The 16,783-nt window shown below is 44.8% G+C and overlaps 1 protein-coding gene and 1 long non-coding RNA gene across 3 annotated transcripts in view; one reads left to right on the top strand and one right to left on the bottom strand.

The window, feature by feature from the left end:
- LOC128352005 (uncharacterized) overlaps positions 1 to 481 on the top strand; it is a 32,392-nt gene extending 31,911 nt beyond the window's left edge. Inside the window, exon 3 of the long non-coding RNA XR_008320170.1 lies at positions 297 to 481. This is a non-coding gene — a long non-coding RNA (uncharacterized LOC128352005). The remainder of the gene's footprint in view (positions 1 to 296) is intronic.
- The window catches only part of PRKCE (protein kinase C epsilon), a 518,891-nt gene that overhangs the window by 391,682 nt on the left and 110,426 nt on the right, over positions 1 to 16,783 (bottom strand). The window lies entirely within an intron of this gene.

Raw genomic sequence — 16,783 nt, 5'->3', positions numbered from 1 at the left:
GTTGTCTGACCCCTAAAAGTTTCAGCTAGATCCAAAGAAAATTTGTCAGGACCTGTTTTAAGCTTTGTACCAAGTAATAGTTCAGAAAGTAAAGCTTTTCCCCATCACTGCATCTGTATGCAGTAAAAACGTCACCAATTTATTTTTGTCCAGCAGCTTCCTCCTGGCAACCTTAACCTGTTTTACATTGCTTAGTTGGGTTTTTCCAGGATGCATGAATGTTTTTATATTGACTTTATGTATGTTTTAGCCCTGTTTGGGGTTTTTATAGTTTTATGCATTTCTATATTTTATAGAATGTCCTAGTGACTAGAAGAAGGCTTATCAATAGCTGAAATGTGCTTCTTATAGCTTCTTTGGATCGGACTTCATTCATCCAGAGCTCCATAGGACGCTTTTACTGCACCCTTTCCCAATATTATAGTCAGTGGATTGGACTTCTATAAATATGAGGCTTATTGTATGAATTCCTTACGTATTGTTTACAGTGGATTTTATCTTTTTAAAAAAATATGTGAAGGTTTTATTATCATGAAATAGCTGATCTATGAGTGGTTTTGTAATATATGTTGTATGCTAGATTAAAAAAGGATTTGTACTTGAGGTTTTAGATTCTATTCAGGGTTCTAACTGAAAGAGAGCAATCTTGGTATATTAAAACAATCATATAGATTTTTCAAACAAGAGATGTAAAAGGAAATGGAACATTTTGTGGTAAACGAGTCCAATGATAATAATTGATACTATCACATTTTCGTTTGACAGATATCTAGGAGAGAGAATTATTCATACAGGTGCTATGATCCTCTGTATCCATTCTCCTAGAATTATCAGTCTGAAATTTTATGGATCACTGCATCTATGCAGTTCTTCCTGGTCATTTGGAATGCCATTTTGTTTATTTGAAACACTTCTATCCTACCTTTCAATTATACAAGTTCAAGGAGGTTTGCAGAATTTTTTTTTTAATGAAATCAAATAAAATAACAAAAAAAAATTATGAGACCACAGAAAAGCAGCAATGCAAACCAGAAGGAGGAGGAAAGGAAGAAAGAATGATAGGAGGACGTAATTATCTACGGGGTGTCTAATAGACATCCGTTTCCAGTATGCGTGAGTACAAAAGAGTTAAAACCCACATATCCGCGGCTCCTAGATGGCCGGAAGTGACCATGGAGGTCACTGCTGCCCACCATTTTGTCTAAAGGAGCCATTTTGTGGCTCGTTTCTGGTGTGTGTGTGGGGGGGGGGAATTGGACCTTTTTCTGTTATTTCTAAGTTTGGGGAAGCATTTTGTCCTTTGCAGGGCATCCCTGGGCACATGGATTCTTGGACATACGCAGACCCCACAGAGCACACCACAGTAAGTGTTTTCGCTTTTTTCTGCCATTTCCCCCTCCACCCTGGAACCTACCCCACCCCCCCTTTCCCCAAAGCCATAATGTCTCATTACTTGGCAGTGGTAAGTGAGGAACGCAACTCCCGCAATTAACGAGGTTCTCCTGTACTCCTGTACAGGGGTTCCCAACCTGGGTACTCCAGGTGTTGCTGAACTACAGCTCCCTTCACCCCCAACCACAATGAACTGTAGCTGAAGATGATGGGAGTTGTAGTTCAGCAACATCTGGGATACCACAGGTTGTGAACCCCTGCTCTAAAATGCATGGGCAAATAAAACCGTTTTCTTTCTGTGCGGCTAAAACCAATAAACGTAGGAGGAGCCAGGCAAACCACTCTTGGGAGGGCATAGCAAAGCTGTGATACAATTCCCAAGAATGCCTAATACTTCATCATCATCTGCCTAACCTCTATAGATGGGGCATCCAGAGAAGATCCTATCTTATCCAGATGATCGTAACCAGCAAACAAGTTTGTACGGGAGCCATTTGTCCTCAGCATACCTTGGTCCTGAGTCAAATAACCTATCAAGTCCTAAGACTTTGAAAAGTGCCTGGAAATGCACGAGGAGTCACCAAAGTGGTTTCAAAACTGGCCAGATGTGTCCCAACTGACCTGCATGCCTGAGTAGATTGGCTTTCATATTTTAAAGCAACTTAAGTTTCCAAGTAATCTTCAAACACAGAGCACCATACAATAATTGTAATTTAGGCACAAGCTCTCTCTGTCCAGGAGATATTGCACTCAGTACAGCCCAAGCTGATGACAGTGCTTCATGCCATCCACACAGGCACCCAGTCTGATTAGTATATGGATCAGCTGGGGTGATTGGTACCATCTGGGGGGGATGCTCATTGTGATTTCTGACAAGGTTCAAACCCCTAGAGATGGGAAACAGGTGATAGCACTGCCATGCTTTCAGCTTTCAATGGGTTATCATGATTTTATTGTCCTGACCATTAGGCCCACAGTGGCCAAATTTGCAGTGGTGCTATAAAGGCTTTTAAACATTTTAAAAAACACAAAAATTGCTATAACATTTATGTACCGCTCTTCCTCTAGGGATCCCAGAGCAGTGTACATGTTGTGAGGGTAACATTATAGTTACCCTCACAACAACCCTGTGAGGTAGGTTTGGCTGAGAGATACAGAGTCACCCAGTGAGTTTCATGGCTGAATAGGGATTTGAACTCAGGTCTCCCCGGTCCTAGTCCAACACTCTAACCACTACACCACACTGGCTCCCATTTAATCAATATTGTCAAAGGAATGGGAATGGAAATTGGCAGGAATGTCCTCCAAAGATTATCCCATGGAGAGAGTGCAACTATGTGTTCATTGTTACCCTAGTCCTTACCCTAACTCTTTCCTCTTTGTTATTATCTATCTATCTATCTATCTATTCTAATTCTATACCCCCCCTTCCAAAAATGGCTCGGGGTGGTTTACACAGAGAAATAATAAATAAATAAGATGGGTGGATCCCTGACCCCAAAGGGCTCACAATCTAAAAGAAACATAAGATAGACACCAGCAACAGTCACTGGAGGTACAGTGCTGGGGGTGGAGAGGGCCAGTTACTCTCCCCCTACTAAGTAAAGAGAATCATCACATTAAAAGGTATCTCTTTGCCAAGTTAGCAGGGATCTTTGCCAAAATGACTGCAATTTTACCCTAATCGTTTGGGGAGAGGGATAAAGAAGGGTGATAACACAGAGAAAGCTTTAAATGCAACAATGCGATCTCACCTATTTTCCATCGTTAGGGGATTAGACATTACCATAAACCACTATGAGCATTCTTTCCCTAAGATGCAACAGCTGGCTAAAATGTGTGGGCCTGGTTCATGGGCAAATCAAATAGTGAACCCAAACTGTGAACCGGATGCTTCATGGGGAGAGGAATGCCAACCTGAAGAAGCGGACCCCACCGGCTGGGTCAGAAAGGAACACCACAAATACCACATGTAACTAGAGTGCATTGGCCTCCATGTATTCAGAGATGTTTATTATCAGAAGCCAATCAAAGATACAGGCCCTGCCAATACCCTTCCTCAGAGTAAAGGGAATTAGATTAGGGCAAATTTTGCCAATTTCAAATTAACGTATCAATGAACTGTGATGGTTTTTTTCTTGTGTTTTTTTTTTCATTTTTCAACACCTTGGGTTTTCCATTTTCCCTGTAACTGCTGCCTGCTTTTCATTATCCATACAAGCCTCCTCCACTGCACCCCTCCGAGCGACGTTTGCCAGCAATTTAATGCTAGATTTGCCTCCTTGCTTTAAACTTATCTAGCCCTAACCATCTTGCCATTCCGTATGGATGCACCATAATTGTGTTGGAACAGGACTTCTCATTATCTAGCGGCATGTGGGCAGAATCCCTGTGTGGGAGACAAGGATGGAGAGAATACCATGTCTCTGGCTTCGTTAAAAAAAAAGAAAAAGAAAAAAGATCTGGTTCGAGGAGGGGAAAGGGCTGAAATTATGATCCTGGACATCCTCAACAGATGCCATATGGGCACCATGGATAGAAATGCCTCCTACACACAGCATCAAAAGGAGTGGGAATAAAGGAGACAAGCAATGAAGCAGCAGAAATGCCCTGGGCAGGCAGAAGTGTATGTTGAAATGAATGAAGAGGCAGAGGAGGGAGCAGGAAAGCACTGGAGGCAGCAGAATTTGGCATCAGAGAAAGGGGGACCTGTCAAATTTGCACCGTTAACATAAAGCCATCCCATATTGCCCAGTATCAAAGGAAGAAAAAAATTAATTGCTTGCCTGCCAAGAGGCATACATAAAGGGCTGCGACTGGAATGCAAGCTGGTGATGAAGCACAGGGGAGATTACGAAAACATTTCTGGGATGGGAGCAGCTCGTCTGCATATTCTCCCAGCAGCCTCCGCTGTTGACACCAGAGATGACCTTGAGCTCAGCAGGATTTGCGCTTCATAGGAAGCTGCCATATACTGAGTCAGACCATGAGTCTATCTAGCTCAGTATTGTCTTCACAGATTGGCAGCAGCTTCTCCAAGGTTGGACCTGGTAGCTCACAAAGTGTGCTGTCTCCCTGGCACATGGGTCCAGAATGTGACACACAGCTGGGTGCAACAGAAGGTGCTGGGCAAATTGTGGGGATGTCTAGAAAACTTAACAACAGCACTGCAACTGAGACAATATGATAATGCATAGAGTCGGGGGAACAAACTGTAGCTCAGTGGTCGAGCATCTACTTTGCATGCAGAAGGTCCTCCCGGGTTCAGCCCCTGGGATCTCCAGGTTCGGCTGGAAAAGACACCTGCCTGAAACCTCAGAGAACCACTGCCAGTCACTGTAGACTATACTGAGCTAGATGGACCAATGGTCTGACTCAGTATAAAGAAGCTTCCTTTGTGCCATACTAAATTACTCCTGAGTAGTCCTATTGAAATTAAGTGCTCCTTTAAACTGCTCCCTGAATGGTGCTATTCAGTAGATAACCTGGATGTTAGCTAGTGTCCAGAATGCTAAAATGCAGCATGAGCTGTGGCTGGCAAGAAAGACCAAGAGCTTTCGGGTATGCTTGAAATAAGACGGAAAGGAAGGAAATGACAGACCCACTGCTCAGAAAAGATGATGAAGGGATAATGGTGGCAAAGAGAAGACAGAACTGCTCAATTCCCATTTTGCCTCTGTCTTCTCCCAAAAGCAGAATGGTGTAAAACCTCACAAAAGTAGCATGAACAGTGAGGGGACAGGATTGTTGTTCAAGACTGATAATCCATACTCTGACCCCCAAATTTGCATTGGACACATTGCAGAAACACAGTGGCCCACAAAAGGTTCCATGATTTGCAGGGGGTGGGAGAGAATCACCAAAGAAAGTGAAACTCCATAACAGTACTAGTTTCGCATATTGACCGAGAGTCAGAGCTGTGAACAATGAACACTCAACTTCAACTATCACCTTTGGTGGCCTTAGGTAAGCCACTCTCTCAGCCTATGTCCCTATCTCCATTTTGGAGATAACAACAAGACTGATCTTACAAAAACCACACTGCACACATTTTGTATGGATTACCAAGAGAAGGTATGCAAAGCCTCAGTTTCCTCCACCTACGGCTTCCTAAGGTTCCTTCTCCTTGATCTTCTGCCCCCTCTGCCTCTAGACTTCACGGCTGCAAAGGAAACTGAGATATTTTTGTAATAGTTACTCAAAGCAGGGAAAAAATGTGCTAATTTATGCTGTGTTTCACTTTCAGTATTCCTTTTTCAAAGGGAAAATTGGAGGTGGGGGGAAAGGGGTGAGAAGGAGTTTGAAACCACAGGCACAAACTCAAAACCAAAAGGTTTGTAACAAAACCCCAGAAAGCTGTCAAGCTGTTTGCTGGTCTGCATAATGTTCCTTCACAGTCTCACCTAAACACCCAAGAAACTGGCTGAAACGATGAGGACTACTTTGCCCTACTGCAATTAGAAAGACAACTTGGGCAATGCCTAATATGCCCTCTTCGTTTAAATGGAATTCCGTTGAGTAATTTTGCTCATCACGCAGTTTTGCTCATCACTATAAACAATTACTTGAAACAAAGTGTACTAAGAGCTGCATCAACACAACATATTTCTAAAATGTGGGCAATCAATCGTAGGGCTATCAAGCTACAGACACGTCCGCAGGAATGTTTCGGATGAGAGTCTTATTCCCCCAGTGGACATGCATGGCTTTCACATCACCTAACTCGCGCATGAGGCTCTTATCTATATATTTAATTCTCTTGGGACCATGCGTGCCCAAGATTTGGCGGTGGAACTCTCGCAACACTCTGCGAGAATATGGGACTGAGGGAATGGAAATGTCGGTTGGGGGTTGGAGGAGCCCGCCCGGAGGAGGAGGCCGAGGGGGTGCCGCTCCAGCAGCTGGGGGCGGCTAGCAAGGGGCAGCGAGAGGAGAAGAGGCTAGGAGAAGAGGAGAGGAGCCCGGCTAGATGAGCGGTGGCAGCGGGCTAGCGAGGGGCGGCGAGAGGAGAAGAGGTGGCAGGCGGTTGAGCCGCACCGCCGAGAGGGGCCCAGCTGGCCGAGCGGCGGTCTCCTGAAAATGGCCGGGTGGAGGCTGGCGAGCAACTGAGGCTGTTGTGGCAGGCATAGGGGCTGGGAGGGGGGAGAGTGGTGGAGGAGGCAGCGGGCCCTGGCAAAGGAGGCGGCCAGCGGGCAAAAATGACTGGTAATAGATTAGGGCGGAAGGTTGGGGGAAGCAGCACGGAGAGACTAGCGGTGCAGATGCTGTACGCTGGTTCCACTAGTAAATCTATAAAATACAACCTTGCAGGTAATTTATCAGAGGAACAACTACATTCACAGCCTTCAGAGCACTGGCCAGTGTTCCCTCTAAGGTGTGTGCCTGTGTGCGTGCTCACGTGGTTTTTTATGTTTGCTCGGTTAATTTTAGATCCCGCTCAGGTTGAATCAGGAAGGCCCCATTCTGAATGCACGTGTGCACACAGTGCCTTGATACTGCCACTCAGAACAAAACTCATTCCACACTCGGATTTAACAAATTAGAGAGAACACTGGCACTGGCTTGTCCAAAGGTCCAATGTCTTTGCAGAAACACTCTTGTGGATATAAAGCTACAATCCATGCACTTTATGGCATTCATAAGAACAGCACAAGTGGGAGTAATGTGCCTCTGAGTGACACTATGCCTGTGTGTGTGTATAAATTCTTAGACAATAAGAGTTTTCAATAGGGATAGTGACCCATAGATCACAATGTTTGTAAGCTCCAACTTCTGGGCCCAGTTCATACATTACTAGAGCTGACCGGGAGCCACTTCTCTAAGGTCCTGCCTCACCATGTTTCATAGGGATGTGCATGAAATTGAGTTTGAGCTTGAAACAAAACGCAAAACAACCAAAATGTTTTGTTGAAAAAGCAGATGAACCGGCTGTTTCAAAGAAACAACTTGAAATGTTTCAGCCATAGGAAACAATGAGGAACTCAAAACACTCCATTGTTCCCCATGGGTAGCTCCTAGGGACATAAAGGTGGGTTGTATAGTAGGGCATGATGGGTGCTACCTACTGCCCAACCCACAAAAGAAATGGGCAACCGGGCGATTTTTAACAATTTTTCAACGATTTCCCCAAATCCACATAAGATCCCCAAGCTGCATCCACAGAGTGCACATGCACAGGTTTTGCACTGCAATTTGCAATGCATTTTGCAACCCTGCCTTGAAAAACTCTGCAGAAGCACACAGTAAAAGGGAATCTGTCCCTCCCAACACAGAACACACATTTCAAACACAACCCAAATGGTCAAAAACAAATCACAGACCCAGAATCCACTGCCAGCCACAGTGCCTAAGCTGCAATAACATCACTGGCACAAGTTACGCTCTCTCACACACATAGTTATGACTCCTTAGTTCCTAGCATTGCAACAGCTGCCACAGCTTGCCTTAGCATCAAGCATAGCCATAAGCTCAACTAGAGCAACATCAGCCACATTTTGACTAAGTACACCTTGCAATGTAGGTTGCAGAGCAGACCAGAGCAGTGAGTGAAGCCCAAGTTAATCTCAAGGTCAGACATGGGGCTCATCACAGCAATCACCAAGCACGCGTGTGTGTGTGCGCACGCACACACACACACACACACACCTGCCACTGTCCATTTCTCACCACAACACTATCTCACAAACAAAACAAACCACAACTCAAGGAAGGCAGGCACCCAAGTTCTGCCTTTATCAATTTGAGATCCAGCAAAACTAGACAGTTATAGCAGCAACAGCTCAGCATATTATACCCAGTGCTGAGAAAAAACCACAAAACAAAACCTTCCTTGATTCCTTCCTTCTGTCCTGATGTATCCTCTTCAAGAGAGGCATAAGGGTTCTCTCTGTCTCCCAGTCCCTCTGAATACACTTTGAAACTCCCTCCTTTTTTAATCTCCCTCCCTCCTCTCTCCCCCCAGCAAATGGGGGCACAGTTGCCCATGACAACATTTGATTTGTATGATAACAAGCCAACCAAGAAGCAAGGAGATCACAAGCCAGTCAGAAGCCAGTGCTAGAAAACCCATCAGCAGGGCAAAAACAGGCATCCAAAATGGCAATCAAAACATCAAAACATTTTGATCTAAACAAGACTAATTTGTCCTTTATTTAGAGGCCATTTTGTTTTTAACTCGAATTACTCGAAACAGCCCATTCCGAAACAAAACATTTCAACTTCGAAACTTTCTGCACATCCTGTTTCACAGTAATGTCTATTACTTATTAGAACCCACATGGGTTGGCCAAATCACATGGTTCCTATCCACATCTGGGTCACCCCTCTAGGAAGAAACCACTTCAAGGGTTCCTTTCTACAGACATTACTGAAACAGTGTGGGACTCCAACACACCTCTCCAGCAAGGTATGAATTGTCACTGGGTGTCACCATTCACATCCAATTCTATGGAACATGAACCAAGAAAGCCAGTCTCAAAATGGTTTTATGAATGGATTTAAAAATCAGTAATTAGTTGGATCCTTAATCTTAGGAACTGTATGAAAAAGAAACAGATGGCTTCCCACACATTGGAGCAGGAAAGAAGCCCAGTTTGAAAAGGGAGAAAAAGATTCTCGGTATCGACTACTGAAGGAATAAGATTCAGATAACAGTAGGTTATTGTTTCCTTTCTCAGTGCATCCTAGCAACTGCACCAATTAAGTAGTATGCTGTTTATCAGGGGTTCAATTAAATGACTCCCAGTGCTTTACAAAATAGATGTGCAGGAAGAAAACAGGCAATAAAATGCATAATGACGGGGAAAATAATATTTTACTTGATGTATTTAACATATGTATACTCCATTTTTCTAGATTTTAAGCACACTTCCAAGGTAGGAAACAAGAAAATACAGAGGCAAATAAGCTACAAAACCAAATAAATGTAATTCCTATCAATGTAATCACATCAGCAATGAGTAACTGAAAAGAGCAGCAGCAAACAAATCAGTTGTTAGACGCGGAGAAAATAAACTTGTATTTATCTGCTGAGAAGGTCTTGTGTATGGCTGCCACCCACCTAACCACTGATAGGAGCATCGCCCAGAGTAGGGCTAGAGTGGTTCATACAGGAACAGGTGTTAATTGAGATAGGGAGATTTTTCCATACAGCGCACTGTAAGCTAACAGGGATTGCATTCTGCATTTGTATCTAGCATTCTATATTACATAACTGTGAGAGAAACACATCAGATACTTCTTTCTTTTATAAATTTCTTGATCTCTAGTATTTATTGAGATGTATAATTGAACAATTATGTTCCCAACTGTGGTTGGGAATGATGGGAGTTATAGTGCAATAACAGTTGAGGTTGAACATCTCTGATTTAGAAGATCATCTGAATTCAAGCATAATAAAATAGAACTATATTGCAAGAAATAACAGCATTAAGGAATAAAGGAAGCTTGTAAGAATGTCCAGCTCTATGGGATTCTAAGGACTTCTTTGACAAAAGAAGAATGTTTCGGCTCATAAGTATGTAGAGACTGTCCCTTACATTTATTACATTGATTTCTGTGTACTCTGTAGCTGTCATTTGAATGTATGAACTGACTCAGCTGAATAGCACGACAGTGAGGTGAGATGAAAAATCCATCAGTGGTGGACCTTCTATGATGGCCCATTCACACATGCACCCATCAGTGGATGTTGCAAGGATCAAGCAGTCAACATGCTCGTGTGAACTTCTCCTTGGTAACTGCAAATCCAATGGTAAGATGCATAGTGAATGCATCAACAGAGATATAATGCCACAGATAGACCTCTACTCAGTGCTGTTCAGTGGAGTCACTTCGACTGTAGGACTACAATTACGAATCTTTATATACCACTTTTTAACATACACTTTCAACATGGTTTACATATAAGAAGAAAGATGAAACAAAGTTGCTCTCTGTCCCGCAAGGACTCACCATCTAAAAAGAAACATAAGGTAGAAACTAGCAGCAACCACTGGAGTGAAGCTGTGTTATATTACAAGATGATAAGGCACTACACATGATCAGTGTGTAGAGCCGAAAGGCATTCTGTGGGGAGAGCAGGCAATCCCCGCAGAAGAGCATACACCCCCCCCCTCCTCGGGCAGGTGGCGGGGCAGCCAGACGAGTGGCGACTTCGCTCCAGTGCTCCCGTGCCTGGCCGCGGCTTGCTTGGGCGGGGGAGGGGTGAAGGGAGGCACCACTGCATAGCGCCCCCCCCGTAGCCCCAGTAATGCACCTCGCAAGTGTGTGATGCAGGATTCCCCCTCCCCCCCAAGTGTGTTCACTGTGGATGCCAGCCACCTAATGGCGCAGTGGGGAAGTAACTTGCCTAGGGAGCGAGAGGTTGCCGGTTCGAATGCCCGCTGGTATGTTCCCCAGACTATGGGAAACTTCTATATTGGCTAGCAGTGATATAGGAAGATGCTGAAAAGCAACATCTCATAATGCACGGGAGATGGCAATGGTAAACCCCTCCTGTATTGTACCAAAGACAACCACACGGCTCTGTGGGCACCAGGAATCGACATCAACTTGACGACGCAACTTTACTTTGAATATAATTGCCAGTCATGCATCTGCATGTATGAAGGCACAAGAAACGTCAGGGGCTTATCACTGTAACAGAGTCAATGCCTGCCACCTGCAAGGTGAGATATTATAAGTTATGTTAAAACAGACAAAAAACCTCCCTTCAATTCCCTCTACTGAGGTCAGATGTGGGGAGGGGGGTCAATTTATTGAAAGGACCCTTTCTGCACAAGCTCAGCTCCCATCTGGTACTAAAGCTAGCTCTGTTCTCCAGCCAACCTCCCCGCTTCCCTCTGTGGAGATGGAAACAATTCCCACATCATTTATAAAACGGGTTTTTTTTAAGAGATAAACTCTGAAGATTTGATTTCATATAAAGCCAACAGCTGTTCAGTTCTGTGTAGTGTTAGCTCCAAGGAAGAGCAGACCAGAAAGCAAAACCTGGTGGAAAAGAACCAGACATTTGGGGACACAGGTAGGAGAAAGCAGAAGCAGGAAGAGAAGAAACTGTTTTGGCAGCAGCTTAAGCAACACCACACCACTGTCCAAAATCAGCGTATCTGTATTACTGTACTGACATTCCTGTATTCTGCCAGAATTTTCGTGCAGATGGCCAATGTCATAATGGTTTAGCTATAAAGGAAACCAAAATCCCAGTTTTGTGAGATGAAGAGAAAATATCTTGATCATAAGATCATGAAGTCAAGCTGTTAGCTAAAGGCTCTGGTTGAATGTCAATACCTGGGGGATCATGGAGAAATCTGGGAATCGTAAAATTTAAAAAGAAACAAAAAATTTAAGGACAACTTAAATAAATTGATCAGCTGTCAGTGAGTTGTTTACATCAGAGATCACTAACACTGTCCAAAAGGGAGCAGTCAACGGAAGGGCAGGGAGATGGAAACGCAGGAAAAACCGATAGGAATTGTTCCTTCAAATTCCAAAAGCTGACTCAACATAAATACAACTCAGCACATGCTGACACCAAAAGAGAAAGCTGGGTGGGTAGTTTCAGGAACCTGGTTCATACAATTGTTTGTATCTAGGTTTACAGACACTAGTCTAGTATGATTGTGAGACTCCAAGCCAAGGTGGCTTATGGCCCAAGAAGAAGCTGAGATTCCTGCCTTGACATGGGTTCACACAATCACGCTAAAACTGGTAACCCACATTAAACCTAGTATCAAACAATTGTGTGAACCAGGCCAGGGTTTGAGCAGCTAGTTACTCTGTCTGTGTGAGCAGGCAGGGGCGATGTTGGGCAATACACAATAACAGCACAAGTGTCCAGCAATTTCAAGATGGTGGTTAACATTCTGTGCAGTGGCATAATGATGCTCAGGACCTGCCAAGGCTGCTGTGCAATGTGCAAGGCATCCCTAGTGGTGTTATGGAGGCAAGAAGTTGTGTAACAGCCTAAAGCAGCATGTAGGCCCTTGTGTTATGCTACTTCTATTGGTTCCAACAGAAGCAGCACCGCAGAAGCATCCACGTAAGTTGTGCGGTGGGTTTTAAGCCACCATGCAACTTATTGTCTCCAAGCACCACTTTCATGTTGCCAAGCAGCCCTGGTGGGTCCCTAATGCCGGTGAAGGTTGGCTGTCAGATTTTTCTGTGGGTTTTAACAGAACATTCTTACTTGCAGTTTATCTTTCTGTCTACATGTTGGTGGTAAGAATAGCTATAGCTGCACTGAACATTCCGAACAGAAAACAAGGAAACCCTTTGTTTAAGTTATTTGAAGATTGTACAACATTGCCCACCTCACATTCTTTAAATAATAAGAAAGCATTCGCCAATGACTCACCCCATTCACATGGCCACGCTTACCCAGGTCAGAGGCTGCACCCAGGTATGCATGGTCATGTGAATGGGGTGACTATTTCTGCAGGTAACCATTATTTTTGCAGGAACAAACTATAGCCCTCTGCCCAGAGATGCCATGCCACTCTTACTGACCGCAACCAGGGTTACTCTAACACAAAGGAGGAAAAACTCACCTAAGGCTAAATGAGAGACTTCCTATCCCTTTTGTCTCGCAACAAAGCCCCCCTAACCAGAACGGCAATAGCAAGTGAATACAACAGGAATGAAAAGGATAGAAACGCTGCAGGCTTCTGTCAGGACAACTGGCACAGTTCCCCAAGCACTCAAGTCGAGTCTTGAATTCATTTTGACTATGAATCCACGGAAGCTAAGACCCAGGGGCACTGAAGAGCCACTGGCAGCCATGGCAGTAGCACAGAGCTAGGTGGACCTAGAGTCTCACTCCATTAAAGGCAGCTTCATATGAATATATGGTGAATATTCATATACTGCTTTTCAACCAAAGTCCCCAAAGCAGTTTACATAGCTATAAATAAATGAAATGAAATGGCTCCCTGTCCCCAAGGGGCTCACCGTCTAAAAAGGAAACATAAGATAGACACCAGCAACAGCCACTGGAGGGGTGCTGTGCTGGGGGTGGGAAAGGCCAGCTGTTCTCCCCCTGCTCAATAAAGAGAATCACCACTTGAAAAAGGTGCCTCTTTGCTCAGTTAGCAGACTGACATACACAGGAACAAAGGAAGGTGCCATATACTGAGTCAGACCATTGGTCCATCTAGCTCAGCATTGTCTACATCAGGGCTGCTCAACTTCGGCCCTCCTGCAGATGTTGGTCTACAATTCCCATAATCCCAGGCTATTGGCCACTGTGACTGGGGATTATGGGAGTTGTAGTTCAAAAACAGCTGAGGGGCCTAAGTTGAGCAGGCCTGGTCTACACCAAGGATTGTCAACGTTGGGTCCCCAGAAGTTATTGGACTTCAGCTCCCATAAGCCCCAACCACTGGGGCTGGGGATTATGGGAGCTGAAGTCCAGTAACATCTGGGGACCCAACGTTGAGAATCCCTGGTCTACACAGACTGGCAGAGGCTTCTCCAAGGTTGCAGGCAGGAATCTCTCTTAGCCCTATCTTGGAGAAGCCAGGGAGGGAACTTGGAACCTTCTGCTCTTCCCAGAGCTGCTCCATCCCCTGCGGGGAATATCTTCCAGTACACATCAAGTCTCCCATTCATATGCAACCAGGGCAGACCCTGCTTAGCTAAGGGGACATGCTTGCTACCACAAGACAAGCTCTCCTCTCCTTATAAGGACAGAGTTAGGTTCAATTTCACCTTTGAAATTTGGTTAGAAAAGGTTGTAGTGAAAGATTCACAGGGATTTTTTAAAAATCTGTGATTGTTTTCTTTAATTCTCTGGTGTCTCTAGGAAGCCCTAGGAAGAAACATTTGCTTAAGATGATCCAAGCTGGTGTTGAAACTAGCTTGCCATTAGCACAGAGTTGGGACTGTCCAGAAATCAACTTCTGAGCCAGTGTGGTGTAGTGGTTAGAGTGATGGATTAGGACCGGGGAGCAGAGGCGTAACTAGGGAAAATGGCGCCCGGGGCAAGCACTGAAATGGTGCTCCCCGCCCCCCCAACATACTACATTATACTTAGGTTTTTCCTCCCCCATCGCCCGCCGCCGCCGCCAAGCCAGGCCACTGACTGGCCGCCAGGCGCCAGCAAAGTAATGGGGGGGGCGCAGGCGGTGCAGAAGGGACTGCTCGTGGGGAAGGGGGCACCGACGTGCTCCCTTGACTGCTGCAGCACTGCTGCACTGAGCAGGAAACATTTGTATTAACAAAAAATTAAAAAAAAAATTAAAAAAATTGGTCATGGCGGCGCCCCCCACGTGACCAGAAAAGATGACGCCCGGGGCATGTGCCCCCCCTGCCCCCCCTATAGTTACGCCTCTGCCGGGGAGACCCGAGTTCAAATCCCCATTCAGCCATGAGACTTGCTGGGTGACTCTGGGCCAGTCACTTCTCTCTCAGCCTAACCTACTTCACAGGGTTTTTGTGAAAGAGAAACTTAAGTATGTAGTACACTGCTCTGGGCTCCTTGGAGGAAGAGCGGGATATAAACATATAAATATAAATATAAATATGTGGGGGGGGGGTAACTCCTTGTATATCCATAGATAAAGGATATATAGCATTAGTAAAGATGATATGGTCTCCTGAACAGCTATCTTAGTAAAAAGGTGTCTTTGGAAAAGAGGGAGAGGCAGCAAGATCTAGTGCACAGCATTTGTTGTGGCTGCTCAGGGCACAGATGAGGTGAATGCAGTAAAAAGAAAGAAAAAGAAATATTAAAATGCAGAGTTCTGGAATTGTAATTGTTGTTTTTGCTCACAAACTGAAATGAGAGCAGAGGAGGGGAGAGATTTATAACTCTGACTGGAACACATAAATGTCTAGGGTTCAGGGGTGGGGGATAAATAAACCAAAATATTCTCTCACAGGCATGGGGAAGGGAATATAACAGGGCAAAATCTTCATTGCCACTAGATGGCAGCATTGGTTATTCGCAGGCTTATACAAGCAGTAGGCCAATTGTAAGCAGATAAAAGAGAGAAATTGATCTTCAACATTTCATGAAGGTGAAAATAACTGTTGGAATAGTTGAAGGGGAAGGTAACACAATGAGAACACCTCCTCTACTGTGTAAGTCCCTGCAATAATAACCAGAACCAAAGCATAATTAGACAGAAGCATCTAGAAGATTATGCAAATCAGAGTGTTGAATAGGGCTTTGCTGCAGCCTAGGAGGCTGATAATTACACTGACTGCAGTATTACTAAGTCAGTCGACAGTCCAGGATCAGTAGGTGTTGCTAGCACTGAATAACCAGAAGGTTAAACTCCTGGAGGAGAGAATTATCTTGATTCACTCTTCAGCATCTCCCTGTCATTGTAAGCAGCAGACTGGAGCAGAATTCACAAGCTCCAGATAAAGCAAGGTCTTTTCAACCCCAGCTCTTTCTAAACGAAGGCAAGATGGGGCCTGATTGCTTAGACAAATTCTGTCTAATTTGGCCTTGAAATTTTTTCTTTGAATCTAGGAGCCAGCCCAGAGGTTTAGGAGCCAGACACTGGGCACTTGAGAAAGGTACTGGACCTAGCGAAGGGTATCGTGGGGTGGGCGGGCGGTGTGGATGTCTCTTTACCCCTTTTACAAATAATGTGCTCCGAACAGAATATGAGCTGCCTGAGACAAATAAAGATTTTATTGAACAACTCTGTCTCTGAATATCCTAGTCTAAGCACCACAGTTAAATTTCTAGGCACCATGGCTCCCTGACGCCTGGGATTTGTCAAGCCCTGTCCTACACTAACGAAGAGTCCAGTACAGAAGGTATTTTCAGTGATCAGGGAGCACCACTTGACCCACTCTGGACAATTGGTACAAGGAAACTTCCTTGCCTGCCACTTGGACCAGGCAGGGCTGGCCTGAGGGAGGACAAGCCAGGTGGTCGCCCAGAGCACCTACCTGAAGGGGGCACAGAGCTGAGCTTGGTGGCTCACTGTCTGCTGAGTGTACTCTCTGTAGGGAGCTAGGGAGAAAGAAGGAAGAAGAAGCTTCAGAAGGCCTGTCAGTCTTCAGTGGGATCCCAGAACTGGAGCAGAATAGTGCTGCCAGTAAAGCAGCAAATTACTGAGAGGTCACTCTGGGGGCTTTTACGCAGAGCAGGTTTCACCGCGGGTTTATGGGGAGGCTTTACTGCGAACTCGAAGTTGTCCCCAGAAACCAACACAAATAAGTGCATTTTTTTACCCCGTATATAAATCGGATTACACTCCAATGCACAGTGAAAAACCCAAATTGTGTGTGAAGTGTTCCATGATAACTTGCAGGGACTTCAGGGCAAATCTAGTCAGTATGTGAACGCACCCCCTCCATTCCGGAGGAGATATAAGTTAAAAGGCTTCAGAAGCCCCATGTGAAATGCTTCCTGATAAACTAACTGGGGTGG

Source organism: Hemicordylus capensis, chromosome 1 (genome assembly GCF_027244095.1).
Source record: "Hemicordylus capensis ecotype Gifberg chromosome 1, rHemCap1.1.pri, whole genome shotgun sequence".
NCBI lineage: Eukaryota > Metazoa > Chordata > Lepidosauria > Squamata > Cordylidae > Hemicordylus > Hemicordylus capensis.
This window is presented reverse-complemented; position numbering and strand designations above follow the sequence as displayed.